Genomic DNA, 12,594 nt, shown 5'->3' with positions numbered 1-12,594 from the left:
AAGGTCTGGGAGAGAAGAGGTACTGAATCAAAGCAGAGAAAAGGTGACTTCCCAGGTGGTCCAGGGGCTAAGACTCCACGCTCCCAATGCAGGGGGCCCAGGTTCAATGCCTGGTCAGGAAGCTAGATCCTGCAGGCCTCAACTCAGAGTTCCTGTGCTTCAACTGAAGATCGTGCGTGTAACAACTAAAAAGACCTCACGTGCTGTAACTAAAGAACCTGCATACTGACACAAAGGTCAAAGATCCTGTGTGCCGAAACGAAGACCCAGCACAGCCAAATCAATCAATCAAACAAACAAAGGAAAGGAAAGTACCTCAGCTGAGACGTCTGAACAGACATCCCTAGAGTGTAGATATGCCTTTGAACCCAGCTAGCCTTGCTGGAGGTGGGGGACTGGTGTATGGAACTCAGCTTCCCTTTACTGAGGCCCCCCAGGCAAAACCTTTTTCTGGCCTGTGGTCTGGACTGAAAAGTCACATGTAGGATTTTGGCCCAGAAGCAGAATCCTCAAACAGGATGCAGAACAACCGAGAAATATTTCCGATATGCTGCTGGGTATCAAATCTGGAAATCAGGAGAGAGATCTAAGCTGATGACAATTTGGGGAGCTATCAGTGTATATGATGGTCAATAAACTCATGGAGGGGAAGAGATCATGAGGGGACAATGAATAGAAAGAGGGCCCAGGACAAAGCAGTTGAGGACATTAAGTAAAAAGCAGTGGTGTGAGTTTGCAATGGAGATTGAGAGTGGCCAGAGGGACGGAAGAGACAGCAAAAGAATGTGAACTGAAATGAGGCCCGAGAAGAAGGGAACAGGGAAAGATAGACAGTGCTGTTGAGAGGTCAGATAAGATAAAGCCTGGAAAGAGTCTCAATAGGTTTGAAGAAACTAGCTGGTGGTCTTGCTGAGAACAAGGTAAGCACAGTGGTAGGGAGGGAAAGCCTGACTTAGTACACGGAGGAACACATGGGAAGTAAGAAAACAGTGTATGGATGAATGTGTCTAAGTTCAGCTCAGTCGCCAGCCGTCTCTGACTCTTTGCAGCTCCATGGACTGCAGCACACCAGGCCTCCCTGTCCATCACCAACTACCTGAGATTGCTCAAATGCATGTAAATCCAGTCAGTGATGTCACTCATAATCTCACCCTCTGTCATCCCCTTCTCCTCCCGCCTTCAATCTTTCCCAGCATCAGGGTCTTCTCCAATGAGTCAACTCTTCAGATCAGGTGGCCAAATTATTGGAGTTTCAGCTTCAACATCAGTTGTTCCAATGAACATTCAGGACTGATTTCCTTTAGGACTGACTGGTTGGATCTCCTTGCAGTCCAAGGGACTTTCAAGAGTCTTCTCCAACACCACAGTTCAAAAGCATCAATTCTTCGGCACTCAGCTTTCTTTGTAGTCCAACTCTCACATCCATATATGACTACTGGAAAAACCATTATGCCAGCAAATTTGGAAAACTCAGCAGTGCCCACAAGACTGGAAAAGGTCAGATTTCATTCCAATCCCAAAGAAAGGCAATGCCAAAGAATGCTCAAACTACTGCACAATTGCACTCATCTCACCATGGATGGAGGAGCCTGGTAGGCTGCAGTCCGTGGGGTCGCTAAGGGTCGGACACGACTGAGCAACTTCACTTTCACTTTTCACTTTCACACATTGGAGAAGGAAATGGCAACCCACTCTAGTATTCTTGCCTGGAGAATCCCAGGGACCGGGGAGCCTGGTGGGCTGCCGTCTATGGGGTCACACAGAGTCGGACATGACTGAAGTGACTTAGCAGCAGCAGCACACACTAGTAAAGTAATGCTTAAAATTCTCCAAGCCAGGCTTCAGCAATACGTGAACCGTGAACTTCCAGATGTTCAAGCTCAGTTTTAGAAAAGGCAGAGGAACCAGAGATCAAATTGCCAACATCCGCCGGATCATCGAAAAAGCAAGAGAGTTCCACAAAAACATCTATTTCTGCTTTATTGACAATGCCAAAGCCTTTGACTGTGTGGATCACAATAAACTGTGGAAAACTCTGAAAGAGATGGGAATACCAGACCACCTGACCTGCCTCTTGAGAAACCTGTATGCAGGTCAGGAAGCAACAGTTAGAACTGGACATGGAACAACAGACTGGTTCCAAATAGGAAAAGGAGTATATCAAGGCTGTATATTGTCACCCTGCTTATCTAACTTCTATGCAGAGTATATCATGAGGAACGCTAGGCTGGAAGAAGCACAAGCTGGAATCAAGATTGCTGGGAGAAATATCAATAACCTCAGATATGCAGATGACACCACCCTTATGGCAGAAAGTGAAGAAGAACTAAAAAGTCTCTTAATAAAAGTGAAAGAGGAGAGTCAAAAAGTTGGCTTAAAGCTCAACATTCAGAAAACTAAGATCATGGCATCTGGTCCCATCACTTCGTGGCAAATAGATGGGGAAACAGTGGAAACAATGGCTGACTTTATTTTTCTGGGCTCCAAAATCACTGCAGATGCTGATTGCAGCCAGGAAATTAAAAGACGCTTACTCCTTGGAAGGAAAGTTATGACCAACCTAGATAGCATATTAAAAAGAAGAGACATTACTGTACCAACAAAGGTCTGTCTAGTCAAGGCTATGGTTTTTCCAGTGGTCATGTGTGGATGTGAGAGTTGGACTGTGAAGAAAGATGATCGCCGAAGAATTGATGCTTTTGAACTGTGGTGTTGGAGAAGACTCTTGAGAGTCCCGTGGACTACAAGGAGATCCAACCAGTCCATCCTAAAGGAAATCAGTCCTGAGTGTTCATTGGAAGGACTGATCTGAAGCTGAAACTCCAATACTATGTTCACCTGATGGAAAAGCGGACTCATTTGAAAAGACCCTGATGTTGGGAAAGATTGAGGGCAGGAGGAGAAGGGGAAGGCAGAGGATGAGATGGTTGGATGGCATCACCAACTCGATGGACATGGGTTTGGATAGACTCCAGGAGTTGGTGATGGACAGGGAGGCCTGGCGTGCTGAGGTTCATGGGGTCACAAGGAGTCGGAAACAACTGAGCGACTGAACTGAACAGACTGAGGACTATAGCCTGAGAGATGCAAATTCAAGAAGCACTTGAATTGTGCTCTGCTGGACAATAAGATAGGGGAGGCTTATAGAGGTAAAACCCACAAAATTATATGTTTGTCAAGAATTATAATTGGAACTGACAAGAAGCATGGGTGCTTGTCAAGCAAGGATTGGTTGATTCTGAAATAGTTGCCTAGTTACAAGAGAAGAACTTGAGACCAGAAGGCTCCAGCTGGCAACTGCTGGCAGATAATTGTTTTGAGAACGGTCTGACGTGTCTTCCAGTTAAGAAAATTCAAGTTCCCAGTAATGCTGGAACGTGTCTGAAACCATATCCACGGGGACTACCCAGTTCCATTTTCAATGCTTGAAGTACAACTACTCCATATTGAGTTTTAAATGCATTCTTTTCTTTAACGGTTAAAGCAGATATACAATGCATGTTTGCTGCTGCTGCTGCTGCTGCTGAGTCACTTCAGTCGTGTCCGACTCTGTGTGACCCCACAGACGGAAGCCCACCAGGCTCCCCCGTCCTTGGGATTCTCCAGGCAAGAACACTGGAGTGGGTTGCCATTTCCTTCTCCAATGTGTGAAAGTGAAAAGTGAATGTGAAGTCGCTCAGTCGTGTCCGACCCTCAGCGACCCCACGGACTGCAGCCTACCAGGCTCCTCCATCCATGGGATTTTCTAGGCAAGAGTACTGGAGTGGCTTGCCATTGCATGTTTAATAGGCCACAAAACACGCTGTTCTGGTTAGCATAAAGTTAAATCATGTGTAAGCCAGAATGACTTCCGCATTCCTCAATGTGTGAACATTTCTTCCATCATCCTCAACTACAACCTCGCCTACAGCTAATTAACAAAAGATAGATGCTACTTCATTGATATTCACTAGCTCCTTCCCTTATCCATGACTCCAGTTCTGCCTTTAAAGGCCCACCCTTTCATCCCAGCCTTACTGTAACTGTGTTTTTTAAAACTCTTTATTTTATATTGGAACATAGCTGACTCACAATGTTGTGATAGCTACATACTCTGGTTCTCTTCAGATCCTATAAATCTTTCAGCTTTTTAACAATGTTGTGATAGTTTCAGGTGTACAGCAAAGTGATTCCGTCATACATACACATGTATCCATTCTTTTTCAAATTGTATTCCCATTTAGGTTGTTACATATGGAGAGCAGTGTGGAGGTCCCTTAAGAAACTACAAACAGAGCTACCATATGATCCTGCAATCCCACTCCTGGGCATACATCAGAAGAAGAACGTGGTCCAGAAGGATGCATGCAGTCATACTTTAAGAAACCTTTCATTCTCCCACTGTTCTAACTCACTCTCCACGCTGCTGCCAGAATGTTTCTACATGGAAAGTTCAGTTCAGTCGCTCAGTTGTGTCCGACTCTCCGCGACCCCATGAATCACAGCACGCCAGGCCTCCCTGTCCATCACCAACTCCCGGAGTTCACTCAAACTCATGTCCACAGAGTCGGTGATGCCATCCAGCCATCTCATTCTCGGTCGTCCCCTTCTCCTCCCGCCCCCAACCTTTCCCAGCATCAGAGTCTTTTCCAGTGAGTCAACTCGCTGCATGAGGTGGCCAAAGTATTGCAGTTTCAGCTTTAGCATCAGTCCTTCCAATGAACACCCAGGATCGATCTCCCTCAAAATGGACTGGTTGGATCTCCTTGCAGTACAAGGGACTCTCAAGAGTCTTCTCCAACACCACAGTTCAAAAGCATCAATTCTTCGGTGATCAGCTTTCTTCACAGTCCAACTCTCACATCCATACATGACCATGGGTAAAACCATAGCCTTGACTAGACGGATCTTTGTTGGCAAAGTAATGTCTCTGCTTTTTAATATATTATCAAGGTTGGTCATAACTTTCCTTCCAAGGAGTAAGCGTCTTTTAATTTCCTGGCTGCAATCAGCATCTGCAGTGATTTTGGAGCCCCCAAAAATAAAGTCTGACACTGTTTCCACTGTTTTTCCATCTATTTCCCATGAAGTGATGGGACCAGATGCCATGATCTTTGTTTTCTGAATGTTGAGCTTCAAGCCAACCTTTTCACTCTCCTCTTTCACTTTCATCAAGAGGCTTTTGAGTTCCTCTTCACTAAGCAAATTATTTCTCCTTTTGAAGAACGCCTTTCAGATAATCTCCATAGCCTTCAGTCTAAAAATTAAACCTCTCAACGTAATAAAGGGCTTGAAAGAGAGAGAGAAGGGCTGCAGTTTCGAGTGTATGCGAGATTTTGCTGGTGAGAAACTGCAGTCTGATCTGTTGCTTGCTTGAATTTTCCACGAAGGTAGGAGTTGGGTGGGACATCTGTTGAAAGTGGGAAGCAGTGGGGCAGAGATTTGCAGTGAAGGCAGAAGGTTTAAATTTCAGCCCAGCTGAGGTTAGACAAAGAAGTTTCGATCTTTGGGGCTATGTGATCCTTCAGAATAGCAGACCTAGATGCCCCCTTGAGCCAAAAGAGAAGTAACCAATGCAAGAAAAAAACTGACCCTCCTCTGTCCCCTTGAAAAGCAGGAAATAAGTCTCCCATGTGAAAAGCAGAAGTAGGATACCTTTATCAGAAGAGATGGGGAATTCAGAAGACAGGGAATCCAAGAAGCCTATACAAACAAACCTTGTTATTTCTTTAATTTACTGCCCAAGCCCAAATTCTGCTTAGATTCTTCACTAGCTAAGCACCTAAAACGGTAACCCACTCCAGTACTCTTGCCTGGAGAATCCCATGGATGGAGAAGCCTGGTAGGCTACAGTCCACGGGGTCGCAAAGAGTCGGACACGACTGAGCGACTGAACAAAGCACCTAAAACTAAGTTTCTTTGTCCTGTTATTCCTCACAGATTTATTATTTCTTTATCAAAAAAGTACAGAAGCTGCCTGCTTTGGCCACTTTTTAGGGTGCATTTCTATGAGAACTCCATGTGCATGAATTAACGTTTGTTTCTCTTCTCCTATTAACCTGTCTGTGTCAATTTTATTAATGATCCACCTGTGAGAACTCAAGAGGAGGACGTTTCCTCCTCCCTGACAGTTGGTAAGCCAGCCAGGAGACTGGCCAGACTGCCACCCCAAGGCTGCTACAGCTAAGAAATCCTGGGACACATAACAAAGACCAGCTAGTGGCTCAGACGGAGAAGGCAATGGCAAGCCACTCCAGTACTCTTGCCTAGAAAATCACATGGACAGAGGAGCCTGGTGGGCTGCAGTCCATGGGGTTGCTACTAGTCGGACATGACTGAGAGACTTCACTTTCACTTTTCACTTTCATACATTGGAGAAGGAAATGGCAACCCACTCCAGTGTTCCTGCCTGGAGAATCCCAGGGACGGGGGAGCCTGGTGGGCTGCCGTCTATGGGGTCGCACAGAGTCGGACACGACTGAAGCGACTTAGCAGCAGCAGCAGCAGTGGCTCAGAGGGTAAAGAATCTGCCCGCAAGGCAGAAGACCTGGGTTCAGTTCCTGGGTTGGGAAGATAACCCGGGGGAGGAAATGGCAACCCACTCCAGCATTCTTCCCTGGAGAATTCCATGGACAGAGGAGGCTGGCGAGCTACAGTCCATGTGGTCTCAAAGAGTCAAACATGACTGAGTGACTAACACACACACACCCAGGTCGGTGGGAGTCCCTTTTCTCTCTTCTGTTTAGATTAGCAGGAGTTAAGTTTTGGAGCCAGTTCCTTATGACCACAGAGCCTTCACCATTTGGTAAATGAGTATTCCTGCTTTATATTGATTCTCCCTTTTCTCTATCTGTTGTGTCATTACCAGAAGGAAGGCCAGAACACATGCATAGGACCCATAAGTCTGCTGTTCAAGAAATAGTAGAGGTCTTCCCCTCAAAATTACTTGGTCTGAGGTTGAATGGAGAGCATCCAAAAGCGTTTGTTAAATGATTTATACAAACTTTTCAAAGGCACACAGTGCTGAACCTGAAAGCCTTAGAACACAGGGATCTCCTCATGTCTGCTTTAGTGGGAAATTTTTTCCCTGTTATTAAAAATAGTGTGGTCAGGGACTTCCCTGTTGGTCCTTTGGCTAAGACACCACATTCTCAATGCAGAGGGCCCAGGTTCCATTCCTGGTCAGGGAATGAGAACTCTGCAACTACGGGTTCACATGCCACAACTATAGATTCCACAAGCTTCCTTGGAAAAGGAAGACAGCAGATCCCGCATGCCACATCTAAGACCCGGCGCAGCCAAACAAACAAATAAATAAAGTATACTTAAAACAAAACAAAAACACATGGCACTAAAAAAATGGTGTGATTGGTTTGTCTGGGTGACCATCAAGCTAATAATGGAAGCTGCAATCAATTCTTTGAAAATAGTCTGCAGGAATGAATGGCAGGGGAAAAAGAGTTATTAATAAACAAAACAGTTCTTGCTTTGCAACTGGAATCTTTAGAAAAACAAAAGCATGACTCTAAGAGCAACTCCAAGACCACTCAGAGATCTTCCTATTTGCCTCCAGACAATTGCAGATACTGTAAGAAATCCAGACACTGGAAGAGACGTTGTCCTGCACCTAAGAGGAAGGAAGCTTCAAGACTCCTCTAGGCCCCAGTACTCCCAGGTTCATTTTTCTCCTCCTGAGGGACAAAAATTCCCTCAAATGACAGTGTCAGCTGATCCTCAGTTCAACCCCAAAAGCCTACCATTAAGCTTAAAATAGAGGCTCCTAATTGGATTTCTTAATTGACACTGGTGAGACTTCCTCCCATCCACTCAAAGGCCTTCTCTCTACCTGTCACTTCTGAATCTATTCAGCAGCTGGAGTCTGCGGGCATTGTCTCATCGCCCACGTCTCAGCCCACCCTAATATCTTCAGGGCCTCTTAACACCCACCATGCCTTTCCAGTTTCCACCTGCTCACCAGCAAGCCTTTTGCTACTTCTCTGGCAGCCTCCAGATAGACTGTGGCTGACACCTCCAGCCGTTGGCTTACCTCCTTTTGACAGACCTTTTCATCATGCTGCCATGAAAGCAGTGGAATGGCTACAGGCATTACAGGACAGCCTTTGCCTCTTGGATGAATCCTGTAGCTTATCTCTCATGCCAAATAGACCCTGTAGCATTAGGTAAAGCCCACTCTGACCTGCGTGGGCACAGCTGCCATCTGGATTGACAAAGCTAGTACTCTAACCCTGTCAGGCTCCTCTGTCCATGGGATTCTCCAGGCAAGAATAGTGGAGTGGCTTGCCATGCCCTCCTCCAGGGGATCTTCCCAACCCAGGGATCGAACCTGTATCTCTTACATCTCTTATGTTAACCCAGGGATCGAACCTGTATCTCTTACATCTCTTATGTTGGCACCCCTAGTGCCAACCTGGGAAGCCCCAGCACTCTAAGAAGAGGCTCCGAAATGCGGGTTTATTCCCCACTCTGTGTCCTCTACCTTACAGTTCATAGTACACAGGATCTCCCTACAAAGGGAACAAACCACCCATGAGCAGGCTCTTTTAACGACCCCTTCCTTCACCTTCCGTCATCGTAATACTCTAAATCCAGCTACTTCATGCCCCTCCCTGGTGACGGAGAGCCCAGTTCACTCCACACGATTGCCTTGCAGCCACAAAACAGTCTCAAAGCCATAAGAAGACCTCTCAGACATCCCTCCAGACAACCCAGACTTCTATTTTGTGATGCCTCTTACAAGTGAAATTTTCACAGAAACATAATAGCTAGTTATGCCATAGTCTCTCCACAAGAAACACTTGAAGCATGATCTTTGCCCACTGTAAAACCAGTCCAAGCTGCTGAACTCATAGCCTTTACTAGAGTGTGCACATTAGCAAAAGGGAAAACTGTCACTTTGATCAGAGTCTGCCCTGTTGTTGGCTCAACTTGGAAATCCCCCGGTTTCTTAATCTGTGCAGGCATTCCTACTGCTAATGGGCATGTAACTGCTGCCCTATGACAAACCACCCACTTCCCTTCTAAAACCGCTACCAGTCACTGTTCAGCCCATGCTGAGAAGACAGATTCTACAGCTTTAGGGAACAGCAGAGTCTGCCTGCAGTGCGGGAGACCACCTGCAATGCAGGAGACCTGGGTTCTATCCCTGGGTTGGGATGGTCCCCTCGAGAAGAAATGGCAACCTACTCCATTATTCTTGCCTGGGAAATTCCATGGACATAGGAGCCTCATGGGCTACAGTCCATGGGGTCTCAAGAGTCAGACATGACTTAGTGACTAAACTAGCACAGAGTTGACAGAGTAAAATGGACCTCCTTATCCTTTATCCACCCAATTTTTAAGCCTACCTTTATCCTTGACTGATATTATTATCAGTCAAATGTCCCACAGTCTGAAAAAAAAAAGAAACAAAATGGTGCTAAATGGTTATCAGCTGGATTAGACACTGGGCCAAACAGACGTCCTTAGCTTGTTTTCTTTTGACTTTATGATTTGCATTTCTATAATTAAAACCAAAGTTTCAGTGCCCTGATCTTGGTTTCTAAATACTATAACCCACTAAAAGAAGCCTGGACCCTTGGAGAGATGGCTAATTTCAGGGCTGGGGCAGGAAAAGTATAAGATGAGCCTAGAACATCTTATGCCTGAAAGTAAAGAAATGCTTTAAAAAAAAAAAAAAGAGGTAGAAAAAGGTAGGTTGTATCAAAAGGAACAGGAACCAGCTTGAAATAGCTCCCACTTGTCAAAACTGGGACAATCTGAGCACTAATAATGAAGAGGGTGAAGGGATTTCCCTGGTGGTCCAGCGGTTAAGCACCTGTCTTCTGATGCAGGGTGTGTGGGTTCGATCCCTGGTCAAGGGAACTAGACCCCACAGGCTGCAAAAAAAGAGCCCATGTGCCACAACTAAGACCCACTGCAGCCAAAACAGAGAAAAACAAAAAGCTTTCTTCATGTAAAAATAAATAAAGAGGGTGAATAGCTGGAGTACAGGGGATTTTCGGAGCAGTAAAACTATTCTGTATATTACTGCAGTAGTGGATAAATGACATTAACCATTTGGCAAAGCCCATAAAACTATACAACACACAGAGAGAATCCAAATGTAAATGATGCACTTTCAGTTAATAATAATGTGTCAATTCAGAAAACGAAGACATGGCATCTGGTTCCATCACTTCATGGGAAATAGATGGGGAAACAGTAGAAACAGTGTCAGACTTTATTTTGGGGGGCTCCAAAAATCACTGCAGATGCTGACTGCAGCTAGGAAATTAAAAGACACTTACTCCTTGGAAGGAAAGTTATGACCAACCTTGACAGTATATTAAAAAGCAGAGACATTACTTTGCCAATCAAGGTCCATCTAGTCAAAGCTATGGTTTTTCCCGTAGTCATGTATGGATGTGAGAGTTGGACTGTGAAGAAAGCTGATTGCTGAAGAATTGATGCTTTTGAACTGTGGTGCTGGAGAAGACTCTTGAGAGTCCCTTGGACTGCAAGGAGATCCAACCAGTCCATTCTAAAGGAGATCAGTCCTGGGTGTTCATTGGAAGGACTGATGCTAAAGCTGAAACTCGAATACTTTGGCCACCTCATGTGACGATTTGACTCACTGGAAAAGAGTCTGATGCTGGGAGGGATTAGGGGTGGGAGGAGACGGGGACAACAGAGAATGAGATGGCTGGATGGCATCACCGACTCGATGGACATGAGTTTGAGTGAACTCCGGGAGTTGGTCATGGACAGGGAGGCCTGGTGTGCTGTGATTCATGGGGTCGCAAAGAGTCGGACACGACTGAGCGACTGAACTGAACTGAACTGACTGAATGTGTCAATGGCTTCCCAGGTGGCTCAGAGGGTAAAGAATCACCCTGCAATGCTGGAGACCTGGGTTTGATCCCTGGGTCAGGAAGATGCCCTGGAGTAGGGAATGGCAACCCACTCCAGTATTGTTTCTTGGAGAATCCCATGGATAGATGAGCCTGGTGGGCTACAGTCCATGGGGTTGCAAAGAGTCAGACACAACTGAGCAACTAACACTTTACTTTATCTTGTAGAATCATTAAGTGTACCATAAAAGATATTAGCAATAAGGGAAACTGAGGCAGGATGGAAGGGAACTGCCAGTACTTTCTGCTCAATTTTTCCATAAATCTAAAACTGCTCCAAAAAGTGAAGTCTAATTAATTTTTAAAGTTTTTAAATAAATCAGGATAGTAATAAACTATAAACATTGAATAAAATAAGAATCTATAAATCTATGTTGTTGCTGTTGTTGTTGTTCAAGTCCAACTCTTTGCTACCCCATGGACAGCAGCACACCAAGCCTCTCTGTCCACTATCTCCTGGAGTCAGCTCAAGTTCATGTCCATTGAGTCAGTGATGCTATCTAACCATCTCATCCTCTGCCACCCTCTTCTCCTTTTGCCTTCAATCTTCTCCAGCATCAAGATCTTTTCCAATGAGTTGGGTCTTTTCCAATGAGTTGGCTCTTTGCATCAGGTGGCCAAAGTATTGGAGCTTCAGCATCAGTCCTTCCAATGAATATTCAGGATTGATTTCCTTTAGGGTTGGCTGGTATGATCTTCTTTAAGTCCAAGGGACTCTCAAGAGTCTTCTCCAGCACCACAGTTTGAAAGCATCAATTCTTTGGCACTCAGCCTTCTTTAAGGGCCAACTCTCCCATCCATACATGACTACTGGAAAAACCATAGCTTTGACTATCCAGACCTTTGTTGGGAAAGTGATATCTTTGTTTTTTATACACTTTCTAGGCTTGTCATAGCTTTCCTTCCAAAAAGCAAGTATCTTCTGGTTTCATGGCTGCAGTCACCATCCACAGTGATTTTGGAGCCCAAGGAAAGAAAATCTGTCACTGCTTCTACTGTTTCCCCATCTATTTGCCAAGAAGTTATGGGACCAGATGCCATGATGTTAGTTTTCTGGATGTTGAGTTTTAACCAGCTTTGCCACTCTCCTCTTTCACCTTCATCAAGAGACTCTTCAGTTTTTCACTTTCTACCATTAAAAAGTGAAGTATCATCCGCTTGAATGAGATGGTTGGATGGCATCACCAACTCAATGGACATGAGTTTGAGCAAACTCCAGGAGATGGTGAAGGACAGGGAAGCCTGGTGTGCTGTAGTCAATGGGGTCGATAAGAGTCAGACATGACTTAGCAACTGAACAACAACAATCTGCATATATGAGGTTGTTGATATTTCTCCGGGCAATCTTGATTCCAGTTTGTGAGTCATCCAGCCTGGCATTTCTCATGATATACTCTGTATATAAGTTAAATAAGCAGGATGACAATATACAACCTTGCTGTACTCTTTTCCCAGTGAATCCATACTGATAATAAATGGAAAGAAGAGAAATCTCTCTCCAACAATGTGTCAACCAATACTTGCATTTTGAGAGACAGAGTTGAAAATGACCATTTCCCAGCCATCAGAGTAGACTGGTTCAAGTAGAGATCATCAAAGGATGTTCTTTCTAGATGTAAAAGTTTGCTAAGAGCTGAGTATTTGCAGGATCTCAGGGCATCTCTCCACAGATTATTGTGAGGAGGCAATAGGACACTGGATAGCA

This window comes from Moschus berezovskii, chromosome 1 (assembly GCF_049115385.1).
Source record: "Moschus berezovskii isolate FMDL1 chromosome 1, NW_MosBer_1.0, whole genome shotgun sequence".
Classification (NCBI taxonomy): domain Eukaryota; kingdom Metazoa; phylum Chordata; class Mammalia; order Artiodactyla; family Moschidae; genus Moschus; species Moschus berezovskii.
This window is presented reverse-complemented; position numbering follows the sequence as displayed.